This window comes from Lingula anatina, chromosome 4, assembly GCF_051362555.1.
Source record: "Lingula anatina isolate TDL-2025a chromosome 4, LinAna3.0, whole genome shotgun sequence".
NCBI classification, from domain to species: domain Eukaryota; kingdom Metazoa; phylum Brachiopoda; class Lingulata; order Lingulida; family Lingulidae; genus Lingula; species Lingula anatina.
The window spans coordinates 7,135,274-7,151,510 of NC_141770.1; positions in this window are offsets into that span (position 1 = coordinate 7,135,274).

Below are 16,237 nucleotides of genomic sequence, written 5' to 3' on the forward strand. Positions count from 1 at the left end.
TATATTTGTACAACATTAATAAAATTTCCATCTGAGGACGTCTATACAAATGTCACGTGACATACAGTTTAAAGCCAGAAGGAAAAAGCATCATTACGTCTGGTATATTGCAAAATTAAAATTCATCTTCTACCCTTTTCTGAACCAAGACAACAGTTCTTGGAATGTTGAGTACACCAAGGAAGCCAACACAGATGTATTTCTGTATTAAAATAAATTGCAAAGTGCTATTTTGGACTTTCATCTGGGTTCTTTATTTCAACTCTGCTGTTACTAAGCTGTATCATTTGCCCTCACATTTTTAAACCCAACAAAAATATCATTTTTACAGGTTAAACAAGCTCTTCCGATAATACTTGTCATGAAACTTTTTCGTTGGTTGTATTTGGGTTAGCACTTATTTTAATTCAGTCCATTAATCCAGTTAATATATGTGCTAACTACTATGTAACAATACAGTCTCATGGTTACGTCTTGCAATCTGTAAAGCCTACAGGTTAATCAAGATTTTAAAAATCTGTTAACTGATTTCTTATTGTTAAATTAGCAACAAATAAACCAAATATTGGTATGAGAGTTCTTTGAGGAATATTTTATGTGCAAGCATGTGAGCTAAAGTTTCTGCAAACAGAACATCAGCACAAACACTATATTCAAACAGGAGGACTGACTCTTTCATAGCATAACATTTTATCTGGAATTATTTAGTAAACAGGAATTCCAATTCTTCATCAGAGTTGGAAAGCTTCACCCATAAAAGAACAAATATATTATATGGGTTTAATATAACACTTCATAATAAAGTTCCATCATAACTACCAACATCTATTCTGCTTTCTGCGAGACATATTCCCTCTCGACACATGGATAAGACAAAGTACTGCTCTTGGTGCTGTCTTTCACTGCCTGCTTTTTCATGGTAAGGGTACTCTGAAAAAAGAACAATATAACTGAAAAAACTGAAAATTACATTGGAAAGACTAGCAAATCCAAGGACTTAAAATAGTTAAACGTTAATAATTTTGTCAAATCTTGTCTAATATTTCTGAAATTTGTACAAATGATGCTTAACAACAATAAAAATCTGTGATTAGATGATCTGTTGACTGTATCTAATGAAAAGTGTTTTTTGGGACAATTAATTTAGGACAACTGAAATTTACATTGAAAAGACTGGCAAATCCCATGACTTAAAATAGTTAAATGTTGATAATTTTGTCAAATCTAGTCCAGTGTTTCTGAAATTTGTACAAATGAAGCTTAACAACAATAAAAACCTGTGATAAGCTGATCAAATGACTGTGTCTAATGAAAAATATCTTCTTTCGACAATATCATTGAAAAAACTGAAAAGTACACTGAAAAATCTGGCAAATTCCATGGCTTAAAATAGTTAAATGTTAATAATTTTGCAATGTGATTATACAATAAAAAAGCAAACATGATGATTTGAGGTTGTTTGTGTAGGAGGTTGCAAATTACCTATAACTGTTATCTGGAAAACAATATATACCCAAACAAGACTTCTCCTTACTATCAATGCCAGATGCAGATTACTCCTTACAATCGGTTTCTGGAATGGGTTGTTGTTATCACAACATTTGACAATGTCCTAAATCTTGCCACATATCATGTATTGTACACATGGATAAGACATAGTGCTGCTCTTGGTGCTGTATTTCACTGCCTGCATCTTCATGGTAAGGGTACTCTGGAAAAAGAACAATATAACTGAAAAAACTGAAAATAACATAGAAAACGCTGGCAAATTCCATGACATAAAATAGTTAAACGTTAATAATTTTGTCAAATCTAGTCCAATATTTCTGAAATTTGTACAAATGATGCTTAACAACAATAAAAATCTGTGATTAGATGATCTGTTGACTGCATCTAATGAAAAGTGTTTTTTGGGACAATTAATTTAGGACAACTGAAATTTACATTGAAAAGACTGGCAAATCCCATGACTTAAAATAGTCAAATGTTGATAATTTTGTCAAATCTAGTCCAGTGTTTCTGAAATTTGTACAAATGAAGCTTAACAACAATAAAAACCTGTGATAAGCTGATCAAATGACTGTGTCTAATGAAAAATATCTTCTTTCGACAATATCTTTGAAAAAACTGAAAAGTACACTGAAAAATCTGGCAAATTCCATGGCTTAAAATAGTTAAATGTTAATAATTTTGCAATGTGATTATAAAATAAAATAGCAAACATGATGATTTGAGGTTGTTTGTGTAGGAGGTTGCAAATTACCTATAACTGTTATCTGAAAAACAATATATACCCATACAAGACTTCTCCTTACTATCAATGCCAGATTCAGATTACTCCTTACAATCGGTTTCTGGAATGGGTTGTTGCTATCACAGTATTTGACAATGTCCTAAATCTTGCCTCATATCATGTATTGTACACATGGATAAGACATAGTGCTGCTCTTGGTGCTGTCTTTCACTGCCTGCATCTTCATGGTAAGGGTACTCTGGAAAAAGAACAATATAACTGAAAAAACTGAAAATAACATAGAAAACGCTGGCAAATTCCATGACATAAAATAGTTAAACGTTAATAATTTTGTCAAATCTTGTCCAATATTTCTGAAATTTGTACAAATGATGCTTAACAACAATTAAAACCTTTGATTAGAAGATCTGTTGACTGCATCTAATGAAAGGTGTTTTTTGGGACAACATATTTGGGAAAACTGAAATTTACATTGAAAACACTTGCAAATCCCACGACTTAAAATAGTTAAACGTTAATAAAATTTTAAAATCTTGTCCAATATTTCTGAAATTTGTACAAATGATGCTTAACAATAATGAAAATCTGTGATTAGATGATCTGTTGACTGTATCTAATGAAAAGTGTTTTTTGGGACAACATATTTGGGAAAAATGAAATTTACATTGAAAAGACTGGCAAATCCAAGGACTTCAAATAGTTAAACGTTAATAATTTTGTCAAATCTAGTACAGTGTTTCTGAAATTTGTACAAATGATGCTTAACAACAATAAAAACCTGTGATAAGCTGATCAAATGACTGTGTCTAATGAAAAGTATCTTCTTTCGACAATATCATTGAAAAAACTGAAAATTACACTGAAAAATCTGGCAAATTCCATGGCTTAAAATAGTTAAATGTTAATAATTTTGCAATGTGATTATAAAATAAAATAGCAAACATGATGATTTGAGGTTGTTTGTGTAGGAGGTTGCAAATTACCTATAACTGTTATCTGGAAAACAATATATACCCAAACAAGACTTCTCCTTACTATCAATGCCAGATGCAGATTACTCCTTACAATCGGTTTCTGGAATGGGTTGTTGTTATCACAACATTTGACAATGTCCTAAATCTTGCCACATATCATGTATTGTACACATGGATAAGACATAGTGCTGCTCTTGGTGCTGTATTTCACTGCCTGCATCTTCATGGTAAGGGTACTCTGGAAAAAGAACAATATAACTGAAAAAACTGAAAATAACATAGAAAACGCTGGCAAATTCCATGACATAAAATAGTTAAACGTTAATAATTTTGTCAAATCTAGTCCAATATTTCTGAAATTTGTACAAATGATGCTTAACAACAATAAAAATCTGTGATAAGATGATCTGTTGACTGCATCTAATGAAAAGTGTTTTTTGGGACAACATATTTGGGAAAACTGAAATTTACATTGAAAACACTAGCAAATCCCACGACTTAAAATAGTTAAACGTTAATAATTTTGTCAAATCTTGTCCAATATTTCTGAAATTTGTACAAATGATGCTTAACAACAATAAAAACCTGTGATTAGATGATCTGTTGACTGCATCTAATGAAAAGTGTTTTTTGGGACAACATATTTAGGAAAACTGATATTTACATTGAAAACACTAGCAAATCCCACGACTTAAAATAGTTAAACGTTAATAATTTTGTCAAATCTAGTCCAATATTTCTGAAATTTGTACAAATGATGCTTAACAACAATAAAAATCTGTGATTAGATGATCTGTTGACTGCATCTAATGAAAAGTGTTTTTTGGGACAACATATTTGGGAAAACTGAAATTTACATTGAAAACACTAGCAAACCCCATGACTTAAAATAGTTAAACGTTAATAAAATTTTCAAATCTTGTCCAATATTTCTGAAATTTGTACAAATGATGCTTAACAATAATGAAAATCTGTGATTAGACGATCTGTTGACTGTATCTAATGAAAAGTGTTTTTTGGGACAACATATTTGGGAAAAATGAAATTTACATTGAAAAGACTGGCAAATCCAAGGACTTCAAATAGTTAAACGTTAATAATTTTGTCAAATTCAGTCCAGTGTTTCTGAAATTTGTACAAATGATGCTTAACAACAATAAAAACCTGTGATAAGCTGATCAAATGACTGTGTCTAATGAAAAGTATCTTCTTTCGCCAATATCTTTGAAAAAACTGAAAATTACACTGAAAAATCTGGCAAATTCCATGGCTTAAAATAGTTAAATGTTAATAATTTTGCAATGTGATTATAAAATAAAATAGCAAATGTGATGATTTGAGGTTGATTGTGTAGGAGGTTGCAAATTACCTATAACTGTTATCTGGAAAACAATATATACCCAAACAAGACTTCTCCTTACTATCAATGCCAGATGCAGATTACTCCTTACAATCGGTTTCTGGGATGGGTTGTTCTTATCACAACATTTGACAATGTCCTAAATCTTGCCTCATATCATGTATTGTACACATGGATAAGACAAAGTGCTGCTCTTGGTGCTGTCTTTCACTGCCTGCATCTTCATAGTAAGGGTAACTCTGGAAAAAGAAGAATATAACTGAAAAAACTGAAAATAACATAGAAAACGCTGGCAAATTCCATGACATAAAATAGTTAAACGTTAATAATTTTGTCAAATCTTGTCCAATATTTCTGAAATTTGTACAAATGATGCTTTACAACAATAAAAACCTGTGATTAGATGATCTGTTGACTGCATCTAATGAAAAGTGTTTTTTGGGACAACATATTTGGGAAAACTGAAATTTACATTGAAAACACTAGCAAATCCCATGACATAAAATAGTTAAACGTTAATAAAATTTTCAAATCTTGTCCAATATTTCTGAAATTTGTACAAATGATGCTTAACAACAATAAAAATCTGTGATTAGATGATCTGTTGACTGTATCTAATGAAAAGTGTTTTCTGGGACAATTAATTTAGGACAACTGAAATTTACATTGAAAAGACTGGCAAATCCCATCACTTACAATAGTTAAATGTTGATAATTTTGTCAAATCTAGTCCAGTGTTTCTGAAATTTGTACAAATGAAGCTTAACAACAATAAAAACCTGTGATAAGCTGATCAAATGACTGTGTCTAATGAAAAATATCTTCTTTCGACAATATCTTTGAAAAAACTGAAAAGTACACTGAAAAATCTGGCAAATTCCATGGCTTAAAATAGTTAAATGTTAATAATTTTGCAATGTGATTATAAAATAAAATAGCAAACATGATGATTTGAGGTTGTTTGTGTAGGAGGTTGCAAATTATCCTATAACTGTTATCTGGAAAACAATATATACCCAAACAAGACTTCTCCTTACTATCAATGCCAGATGCAGATTACTCCTTACAATGGGTTTCTGGAATGGGTTGTTGTTATCACAACATTTGACAATGTCCTAAATCTTGCCACATATCATGTATTGTACACATGGATAAGACATAGTGCTGCTCTTGGTGCTGTATTTCACTGCCTGCATCTTCATGGTAAGGGTACTCTGGAAAAAGAACAATATAACTGAAAAAACTGAAAATAACATAGAAAACGCTGGCAAATTCCATGACATAAAATAGTTAAACGTTAATAATTTTGTCAAATCTAGTCCAATATTTCTGAAATTTGTACAAATGATGCTTAACAACAATAAAAATCTGTGATAAGATGATCTGTTGACTGCATCTAATGAAAAGTGTTTTTTGGGACAACATATTTGGGAAAACTGAAATTTACATTGAAAACACTAGCAAATCCCACGACTTAAAATAGTTAAACGTTAATAAAATTTTCAAATCTTGTCCAATATTTCTGAAATTTGTACAAATGATGCTTAACAATAATGAAAATCTGTGATTAGACAATCTGTTGACTGTATCTAATGAAAAGTGTTTTTTGGGACAACATATTTGGGAAAAATGAAATTTACATTGAAAAGACTGGCAAATTCCATGACATAAAATAGTTAAACGTTAATAATTTTGTCAAATCTTGTCCAATATTTCTGAAATTTGTACAAATGATGCTTAACAACAATAAAAACCTGTGATTAGATGATCTGTTGACTGCATCTAATGAAAAGTGTTTTTTGGGACAACATATTTAGGAAAACTGATATTTACATTGAAAACACTAGCAAATCCCACGACTTAAAATAGTTAAACGTTAATAATTTTGTCAAATCTAGTCCAATATTTCTGAAATTTGTACAAATGATGCTTAACAACAATAAAAATCTGTGATTAGATGATCTGTTGACTGCATCTAATGAAAAGTGTTTTTTGGGACAACATATTTGGGAAAACTGAAATTTACATTGAAAACACTAGCAAACCCCATGACTTAAAATAGTTAAACGTTAATAAAATTTTCAAATCTTGTCCAATATTTCTGAAATTTGTACAAATGATGCTTAACAATAATGAAAATCTGTGATTAGACGATCTGTTGACTGTATCTAATGAAAAGTGTTTTTTGGGACAACATATTTGGGAAAAATGAAATTTACATTGAAAAGACTGGCAAATCCAAGGACTTCAAATAGTTAAACGTTAATAATTTTGTCAAATTCAGTCCAGTGTTTCTGAAATTTGTACAAATGATGCTTAACAACAATAAAAACCTGTGATAAGCTGATCAAATGACTGTGTCTAATGAAAAGTATCTTCTTTCGCCAATATTTTTGAAAAAACTGAAAATTACACTGAAAAATCTGGCAAATTCCATGGCTTAAAATAGTTAAATGTTAATAATTTTGCAATGTGATTATAAAATAAAATAGCAAATGTGATGATTTGAGGTTGATTGTGTAGGAGGTTGCAAATTACCTATAACTGTTATCTGGAAAACACTATATACCCAAACAAGACTTCTCCTTACTATCAATGCCAGATGCAGATTACTCCTTACAATCGGTTTCTGGGATGGGTTGTTGTTATCACAACATTTGACAATGTCCTAAATCTTGCCTCATATCATGTATTGTACACATGGATAAGACAAAGTGCTGCTCTTGGTGCTGTCTTTCACTGCCTGCATCTTCATAGTAAGGGTAACTCTGGAAAAAGAAGAATATAACTGAAAAAACTGAAAATAACATAGAAAACGCTGGCAAATTCCATGACATAAAATAGTTAAACGTTAATAATTTTGTCAAATCTTGTCCAATATTTCTGAAATTTGTACAAATGATGCTTTACAACAATAAAAACCTGTGATTAGATGATCTGTTGACTGCATCTAATGAAAAGTGTTTTTTGGGACAACATATTTGGGAAAACTGAAATTTACATTGAAAACACTAGCAAATCCCATGACATAAAATAGTTAAACGTTAATAAAATTTTCAAATCTTGTCCAATATTTCTGAAATTTGTACAAATGATGCTTAACAACAATAAAAATCTGTGATTAGATGATCTGTTGACTGTATCTAATGAAAAGTGTTTTCTGGGACAATTAATTTAGGACAACTGAAATTTACATTGAAAAGACTGGCAAATCCCATCACTTACAATAGTTAAATGTTGATAATTTTGTCAAATCTAGTCCAGTGTTTCTGAAATTTGTACAAATGAAGCTTAACAACAATAAAAACCTGTGATAAGCTGATCAAATGACTGTGTCTAATGAAAAATATCTTCTTTCGACAATATCTTTCAAAAAACTGAAAAGTACACTGAAAAATCTGGCAAATTCCATGGCTTAAAATAGTTAAATGTTAATAATTTTGCAATGTGATTATAAAATAAAATAGCAAACATGATGATTTGAGGTTGTTTGTGTAGGAGGTTGCAAATTATCCTATAACTGTTATCTGGAAAACAATATATACCCAAACAAGACTTCTCCTTACTATCAATGCCAGATGCAGATTACTCCTTACAATGGGTTTCTGGAATGGGTTGTTGTTATCACAACATTTGACAATGTCCTAAATCTTGCCACATATCATGTATTGTACACATGGATAAGACATAGTGCTGCTCTTGGTGCTGTATTTCACTGCCTGCATCTTCATGGTAAGGGTACTCTGGAAAAAGAACAATATAACTGAAAAAACTGAAAATAACATAGAAAACGCTGGCAAATTCCATGACATAAAATAGTTAAACGTTAATAATTTTGTCAAATCTAGTCCAATATTTCTGAAATTTGTACAAATGATGCTTAACAACAATAAAAATCTGTGATTAGATGATCTGTTGACTGCATCTAATGAAAAGTGTTTTTTGGGACAACATATTTGGGAAAACTGAAATTTACATTGAAAACACTAGCAAATCCCACGACTTAAAATAGTTAAACGTTAATAAAATTTTCAAATCTTGTCCAATATTTCTGAAATTTGTACAAATGATGCTTAACAATAATGAAAATCTGTGATTAGACAATCTGTTGACTGTATCTAATGAAAAGTGTTTTTTGGGACAACATATTTGGGAAAAATGAAATTTACATTGAAAAGACTGGCAAATCCAAGGACTTCAAATAGTTAAACGTTAATAATTTTGTCAAATCTAGTACAGTGTTTCTGAAATTTGTACAAATGATGCTTAACAACAATAAAAATCTGTGATTAGATGATCTGTTGACTGCATCTAATAAAAAGTGTTTTTTGGGACAACATATTTGGGAAAACTGAAATTTACATTGAAAACACTAGCAAATCCCATGACTTAAAATAGTTAAACGTTAATAATTTTGTCAAATCTAGTCCAATATTTCTGAAATTTGTACAAATGATGCTTAACAACAATAAAAATCTGTGATTAGATGATCTGTTGACTGCATCTAATGAAAAGTGTTTTTTGGGACAACATATTTGGGAAAACTGAAATTTACATTGAAAACATTAGCAAATCCCATGACTTAAAATAGTTAAACGTTAATAAAATTTTCAAATCTTGTCCAATATTTCTGAAATTTGTACAAATGATGCTTAACAATAATGAAAATCTGTGATTAGACAATCTGTTGACTGTATCTAATGAAAAGTGTTTTTTGGGACAACATATTTGGGAAAAATGAAATTTACATTGAAAAGACTGGCAAATCCAAGGACTTCAAATAGTTAAACGTTAATAATTTTGTCAAATCTAGTACAGTGTTTCTGAAATTTGTACAAATGATGCTTAACAACAATAAAAACCTGTGATAAGCTGATCAAATGACTGTGTCTAATGAAAAGTATCTTCTTTCGCCAATATCTTTGAAAAAACTGAAAATTACACTGAAAAATCTGGCAAATTCCATGGCTTAAAATAGTTAAATGTTAATAATTTTGCAATGTGATTATAAAATAAAATAGCAAATGTGATGATTTGAGGTTGATTGTGTAGGAGGTTGCAAATTACCTATAACTGTTATCTGGAAAACAATATATACCCAAACAAGACTTCTCCTTACTATCAATGCCAGATGCAGATTACTCCTTACAATTGGTTTCTGGGATGGGTTGTTGTTATCACAACATTTGACAATGTCCTAAATCTTGCCTCATATCATGTATTGTACACATGGATAAAACATAGTGCTGCTCATGGTGCTGTCTTTCACTGACTGCATCTTCATAGTAAGGGTAACTCTGGAAAAAGAAGAATATAACTGAAAAAACTGAAAATAACATAGAAAACGCTGGCAAATTCCATGACATAAAATAGTTAAACGTTAATAATTTTGTCAAATCTTGTCCAATATTTCTGAAATTTGTACAAATGATGCTTAACAACAATAAAAACCTGTGATTAGATGATCTGTTGACTGCATCTAATGAAAAGTGTTTTTTGGGACAACATATTTGGGAAAACTGAAATTTACATTGAAAACACTAGCAAATCCCACGACTTAAAATAGTTAAACGTTAATAAAATTTTCAAATCTTGTCCAATATTTCTGAAATTTGTACAAATGATGCTTAACAATAATGAAAATCTGTGATTAGACAATCTGTTGACTGTATCTAATGAAAAGTGTTTTTTGGGACAACATATTTGGGAAAAATGAAATTTACATTGAAAAGACTGGCAAATCCAAGGACTTCAAATAGTTAAACGTTAATAATTTTGTCAAATCTAGTACAGTGATCTGTGATAAGATGATCTGTTGACTGCATCTAATGAAAAGTGTTTTTTGGGACAACATATTTAGGAAAACTGATATTTACATTGAAAACAATAGCAAATCCCACGACTTAAAATAGTTAAACGTTAATAATTTTGTCAAATCTAGTCCAATATTTCTGAAATTTGTACAAATGATGCTTAACAACAATAAAAATCTGTGATTAGATGATCTGTTGACTGCATCTAATGAAAAGTGTTTTTTGGGACAAAATATTTGGGAAAACTGAAATTTACATTGAAAACACTAGCAAACCCCATGACTTAAAATAGTTAAACGTTAATAAAATTTTCAAATCTTGTCCAATATTTCTGAAATTTGTACAAATGATGCTTAACAATAATGAAAATCTGTGATTAGACGATCTGTTGACTGTATCTAATGAAAAGTGTTTTTTGGGACAACATATTTGGGAAAAATGAAATTTACATTGAAAAGACTGGCAAATCCAAGGACTTCAAATAGTTAAACGTTAATAATTTTGTCAAATTCAGTCCAGTGTTTCTGAAATTTGTACAAATGATGCTTAACAACAATAAAAACCTGTGATAAGCTGATCAAATGACTGTGTCTAATGAAAAGTATCTTCTTTCGCCAATATCTTTGAAAAAACTGAAAATTACACTGAAAAATCTGGCAAATTCCATGGCTTAAAATAGTTAAATGTTAATAATTTTGCAATGTGATTATAAAATAAAATAGCAAATGTGATGATTTGAGGTTGATTGTGTAGGAGGTTGCAAATTACCTATAACTGTTATCTGGAAAACAATATATACCCAAACAAGACTTCTCCTTACTATCAATGCCAGATGCAGATTACTCCTTACAATCGGTTTCTGGGATGGGTTGTTGTTATCACAACATTTGACAATGTCCTAAATCTTGCCTCATATCATGTATTGTACACATGGATAAGACAAAGTGCTGCTCTTGGTGCTGTCTTTCACTGCCTGCATCTTCATAGTAAGGGTAACTCTGGAAAAAGAAGAATATAACTGAAAAAACTGAAAATAACATAGAAAACGCTGGCAAATTCCATGACATAAAATAGTTAAACGTTAATAATTTTGTCAAATCTTGTCCAATATTTCTGAAATTTGTACAAATGATGCTTTACAACAATAAAAACCTGTGATTAGATGATCTGTTGACTGCATCTAATGAAAAGTGTTTTTTGGGACAACATATTTGGGAAAACTGAAATTTACATTGAAAACACTAGCAAATCCCATGACATAAAATAGTTAAACGTTAATAAAATTTTCAAATCTTGTCCAATATTTCTGAAATTTGTACAAATGATGCTTAACAACAATAAAAATCTGTGATTAGATGATCTGTTGACTGTATCTAATGAAAAGTGTTTTTTGGGACAATTAATTTAGGACAACTGAAATTTACATTGAAAAGACTGGCAAATCCCATGACTTAAAATAGTTAAATGTTGATAATTTTGTCAAATCTAGTCCAGTGTTTCTGAAATTTGTACAAATGAAGCTTAACAACAATAAAAACCTGTGATAAGCTGATCAAATGACTGTGTCTAATGAAAAATATCTTCTTTCGACAATATCTTTGAAAAAACTGAAAAGTACACTGAAAAATCTGGCAAATTCCATGGCTTAAAATAGTTAAATGTTAATAATTTTGCAATGTGATTATAAAATAAAATAGCAAACATGATGATTTGAGGTTGTTTGTGTAGGAGGTTGCAAATTATCCTATAACTGTTATCTGGAAAACAATATATACCCAAACAAGACTTCTCCTTACTATCAATGCCAGATGCAGATTACTCCTTACAATCGGTTTCTGGAATGGGTTGTTGTTATCACAACATTTGACAATGTCCTAAATCTTGCCACATATCATGTATTGTACACATGGATAAGACATAGTGCTGCTCTTGGTGCTGTATTTCACTGCCTGCATCTTCATGGTAAGGGTACTCTGGAAAAAGAAGAATATAAGGCCACACTTTTTTAATTTTATGGATGACATCCTGCGCGCGCACCGATTTTCGTCCGTTCTCAAAAAAAAAAAAAAAAAAAAATCCCCCCCCCCCCCCCCCCCCCAAGGAAGTCGGTTGTCGCAAACGTCGTTATTGAATTTGCCGGAAAATGCAATCGGCAATCCTCGGCTAATTCCGCAAGCTCCATGCTGTCATTGTCGACTGCGGAGACATCCGAGTAGTTCCGAGTGCGGAAAATGAGCTTTCTGCGCATGTGTATTATCACCACGTGGAAATATGGCCGCTTTGCCGTTAAATTCATCTCTAGCATTAATTTCAAAATACACGACAATTAAAGTCATAAAGAGAACGGGGGCCGCCGTTTTGGATTGGTTTGCCATTGATATTGGACATGGAGATATCACCTTTTTACAATTATACGAAAGGCTGGCCGCGGCCAGCGATCATCGCCCGGAAAATTTCAGTGACATTCTGTCCAAAGCAGCACATAGGCTTACCAGGTTTTTTTTGTAGCGAAAAAAGGGTCGACAAGAGCGTCGTGGTATTTGGTGGACTGAAGGTCGGACAGGCCACCCAATAGTTGGCTGCTACGTGTGAGTCGAAGGAGACAAAATGGCATCGACCGAAATTACCTTTTTTAGATTTGGTAGTAGGAAGCATAGGCCTATCTTTGCTTCATTTTTTAACAATTCTGTGAAGTGTTCACAATGCTTAAATTTTCTGAGAGTACAAATAAAGACACGCTGTTTATTTGATATTTGTTTTATTGATTGCTATACCAACAGAATGCATGAAATAACCTTAAATAGATTTGGTAATATGCAGCATATATATATTCATGACTTTTTACCTTTCTACGAAGTAGGCCCTATTCACAATGCTTTAATATTTTGAGAGCATGGATAAAGACATGTTGTTAGTTTGATACGTGTTTCTGTGGTAAATTAGTGTTTACAGCTGTGTACTGAAAACATAACTTTTCTTAAGCATTTTTTTTTTTTTTTTTTGGACTGTTTTTTTTTTTTCGCCCGCTCGCACCGATTTTGGGGTCCCCAGAGGATGTCATCCATAAAAATAAAAAAGTGTGGCCTAACTGAAAAAACTGAAAATAACATAGAAAACGCTGGCAAATTCCATGAAATAAAATAGTTAAACGTTAATAATTTTGTCAAATCTAGTCCAATATTTCTGAAATTTGTACAAATGATGCTTAACAACAATAAAAATCTGTGATTAGATGATCTGTTGACTGCATCTAATGAAAAGTGTTTTTTGGGACAACATATTTGGGAAAACTGAAATTTACATTGAAAACACTAGCAAATCCCACGACTTAAAATAGTTAAACGTTAATAAAATTTTCAAATCTTGTCCAATATTTCTGAAATTTGTACAAATGATGCTTAACAATAATGAAAATCTGTGATTAGACAATCTGTTGACTGTATCTAATGAAAAGTGTTTTTTGGGACAACATATTTGGGAAAAATGAAATTTACATTGAAAAGACTGGCAAATCCAAGGACTTCAAATAGTTAAACGTTAATAATTTTGTCAAATCTAGTACAGTGTTTCTGAAATTTGTACAAATGATGCTTAACAACAATAAAAATCTGTGATTAGATGATCTGTTGACTGCATCTAATAAAAAGTGTTTTTTGGGACAACATATTTGGGAAAACTGAAATTTACATTGAAAACACTAGCAAATCCCATGACTTAAAATAGTTAAACGTTAATAATTTTGTCAAATCTAGTCCAATATTTCTGAAATTTGTACAAATGATGCTTAACAACAATAAAAATCTGTGATTAGATGATCTGTTGACTGCATCTAATGAAAAGTGTTTTTTGGGACAACATATTTGGGAAAACTGAAATTTACATTGAAAACATTAGCAAATCCCATGACTTAAAATAGTTAAACGTTAATAAAATTTTCAAATCTTGTCCAATATTTCTGAAATTTGTACAAATGATGCTTAACAATAATGAAAATCTGTGATTAGACAATCTGTTGACTGTATCTAATGAAAAGTGTTTTTTGGGACAACATATTTGGGAAAAATGAAATTTACATTGAAAAGACTGGCAAATCCAAGGACTTCAAATAGTTAAACGTTAATAATTTTGTCAAATCTAGTACAGTGTTTCTGAAATTTGTACAAATGATGCTTAACAACAATAAAAACCTGTGATAAGCTGATCAAATGACTGTGTCTAATGAAAAGTATCTTCTTTCGCCAATATCTTTGAAAAAACTGAAAATTACACTGAAAAATCTGGCAAATTCCATGGCTTAAAATAGTTAAATGTTAATAATTTTGCAATGTGATTATAAAATAAAATAGCAAATGTGATGATTTGAGGTTGATTGTGTAGGAGGTTGCAAATTACCTATAACTGTTATCTGGAAAACAATATATACCCAAACAAGACTTCTCCTTACTATCAATGCCAGATGCAGATTACTCCTTACAATTGGTTTCTGGGATGGGTTGTTGTTATCACAACATTTGACAATGTCCTAAATCTTGCCTCATATCATGTATTGTACACATGGATAAAACATAGTGCTGCTCATGGTGCTGTCTTTCACTGCCTGCATCTTCATAGTAAGGGTAACTCTGGAAAAAGAAGAATATAACTGAAAAAACTGAAAATAACATAGAAAACGCTGGCAAATTCCATGACATAAAATAGTTAAACGTTTATAATTTTGTCAAATCTTGTCCAATATTTCTGAAATTTGTACAAATGATGCTTAACAACAATAAAACCTGTGATTAGATGATCTGTTGACTGCATCTAATGAAAAGTGTTTTTTGGGACAACATATTTGGGAAAACTGAAATTTACATTGAAAACACTAGCAAATCCCACGACTTAAAATAGTTAAACGTTAATAAAATTTTCAAATCTTGTCCAATATTTCTGAAATTTGTACAAATGATGCTTAACAATAATGAAAATCTGTGATTAGATGATCTGTTGACTGTATCTAACGAAAAGTGTTTTTTGGGACAACATATTTGGGAAAAATGAAATTTACATTGAAAAGACTGGCAAATCCAAGGACTTCAAATAGTTAAACGTTAATAATTTTGTCAAATTCAGTCCAGTGTTTCTGAAATTTGTACAAATGATGCTTAACAACAATAAAAACCTGTGATAAGCTGATCAAATGACTGTGTCTAATGAAAAGTATCTTCTTTCGCCAATATCTTTGAAAAAACTGAAAATTACACTGAAAAATCTGGCAAATTCCATGGCTTAAAATAATTAAATGTTAATAATTTTGCAATGTGATTATAAAATAAAATAGCAAATGTGATGATTTGAGGTTGATTGTGTAGGAGGTTGCAAATTACCTATAACTGTTATCTGGAAAACAATATATACCCAAACAAGACTTCTCCTTACTATCAATGCCAGATGCAGATTACTCCTTACAATTGGTTTCTGGGATGGGTTGTTGTTATCACAACATTTGACAATGTCCTAAATCTTGCCTCATATCATGTATTGTACACATGGATAAAACATAGTGCTGCTCATGGTGCTGTCTTTCACTGCCTGCATCTTCATAGTAAGGGTAACTCTGGAAAAAGAAGAATATAACTGAAAAAACTGAAAATAACATAGAAAACGCTGGCAAATTCCATGACATAAAATAGTTAAACGTTTATAATTTTGTCAAATCTTGTCCAATATTTCTGAAATTTGTACAAATGATGCTTAACAACAATAAAACCTGTGATTAGATGATCTGTTGACTGCATCTAATGAAAAGTGTTTTTTGGGACAACATATTTGGGAAAACTGAAATTTACATTGAAAA